The sequence below is a fragment of the Herpailurus yagouaroundi genome, unplaced genomic scaffold (genome assembly GCF_014898765.1).
Source record: "Herpailurus yagouaroundi ecotype Mexico unplaced genomic scaffold, PumYag 28, whole genome shotgun sequence".
NCBI classification, from domain to species: Eukaryota; Metazoa; Chordata; class Mammalia; order Carnivora; family Felidae; genus Herpailurus; species Herpailurus yagouaroundi.
The window spans coordinates 101590151-101592076 of record NW_024412376.1 but is presented as its reverse complement, the minus strand read 5'-3'; the positions used below and the strand labels follow the sequence as shown (position 1 = coordinate 101592076).

At 40.2% G+C, this 1926-nt stretch overlaps 1 pseudogene; it reads left to right on the top strand.

Moving 5' to 3' along the window:
• The first annotated feature begins 1142 nt into the window (after nucleotides 1–1142).
• Nucleotides 1143–1231, top strand: LOC121040625 (uncharacterized; annotated as a pseudogene).
• Nucleotides 1232–1926: the final 695 nt, after the last annotated feature.

The window sequence follows — 1926 nt, the reverse complement described above, 5'->3', positions numbered from 1 at the left end:
ATTCAGTCAGGGAATCGTGTCTTCGTTTGGAGAGGAAGCATAAACTAATTTGCTATAAAAGGTTAACGTTCCACTTACCGCATCCATTTGATGTTGTACCTACCACAGACCATGAAGATAATTCACATTCAGGGACAGATGAGAGACAATTTGTTACGCTGCTTTGTAAAACCAAAGTTGTTAAGCGTGAGTACAGGATGGTCATTTTGGAACTAACTTTCCATAGTCTTGGCCTGCAACTTTACCCTATCCACAAACCTACCTCTGGACAGTTATTCAACTCCAGTCCTTATTTATAGCATGCTATTAAACCACAACAAAACACTCCCTGATTTTTCTCTTCACCCATTTCCATGAGTTCATGTCATTGCCTCGGGCAGGTGACAGAATTAGCCACACTTCCTACAGAGGTGAAAGGGAGCACATTGTTCTTGCCATGTGATGCTTGACTTCCAACAGCCTTGTGATATCATTAAGAAAAATAAAAATGTGGCCTTTGCCCTGGGAATAAGGCAAAGATTTTTCTGCATGTCTGACTTCTCTTAGCTCTCAGGTCTGTTCTAGCCAATATTCACCTGTCAGCCCAAAACGTGTTGATGTTGAACTCAGGAGGAATTAAATCGATCTATTTTTTATCTGCCTTGTCGGACCTTTTGTTAGCTATCACTTTTTGTGAGCCAAACATTTTTAAGAGGCAGACAAGTGGAAATTCTTTATACCACAGACAGAGGAACTATATTCACACTTAACATAGGAGGAGCTCAACAACTGTGATCCATTAGGGTATTACCATGCATAGTTGCAGTGATTCTGGAAACATTACTAAACTTACAGGCTATCGAACCCATATAATCAATAGCTGGCAAGAGAAGATGCTTCTGTACTTGATAAAAAGAATAGTGCTTAAAAACAAACATATTTAGGCAACCATGAGCACTATGGAACCAAACAATTGTATTGATTTTGGCTTGTAGGAATTCTTCCTCTCCTCCACCTCCTCCTCCTCCTCGTGCTTTCTGTTTGTTTTTGCTAGGGTTTTTTTTTGTTGTTGTTGTTTTGTTTTGTTTTTTAATAAGAAATTTATTGTCAAATTGGTTTCCATACAACACCCAGTGCTCATCTCAAAAGGTGCCCTCCTCCTTAGCTTTGCGCAGTGGCAGTATCGTAGCCAATGAGGTTTATCCGAGGCGCGATTATTGCTAATTGAAAAAGGTGCCCTCCTCAATACCCCTCATGCACCCTCCCCACCCTCCCATCCCCCCCTCAACCCTCAGTTTGTTCTCAGTTTTTAAGAGTCTCTTATGTTTTGGCTCCCTCCCTCTCTAACCTTTTTTTTTTTTTTTCCTTCCCCTCCCCCACGGTCTTCTGTTAAGTTTCTCAGGATCCACATAAGAGTGAAAACATATGGTATCTGTCTTTCTCTGCATGACTTATTTCACTTAGCATCACACTCTCCAGTTCCATCCACGTTGCTACAAAGGGCCATATTTCATTCTTTCTCATTGCCAAGTAGTATTCCATTGTGTATATAAAGCACAATTTCTTTATCCATTCGTCAGTTGATGGACATTTAGGCTCTTTCCATAATTTGGCTATTGTTGAAAGTGCTGCTATAAACTTTGGGGTACAAGTGCCCTTATGCATCAGCACTCCTGTATCCCTTGGGTAAATTCCTAGCAGTGCTATTGCTGGGTCATAGGGTAGATCTCTTTTTAATTTTTTGAGGAACCTCCACACTCTTTTCCAGAACGGCTTCTTCTTCTTAATTGAGATACCATATATTTGACTGTAGTACATTCCCTCAGTAATGTACTATCTCTTTTAGGCATGAATTCGATAATTTTTTAATGTTTATTTATTTATCTTAAAAGAGAGAACATGTGCAAGCAGGGAAGGGGCAGAAAGAGAGGGAGAGAAGGAGAATCC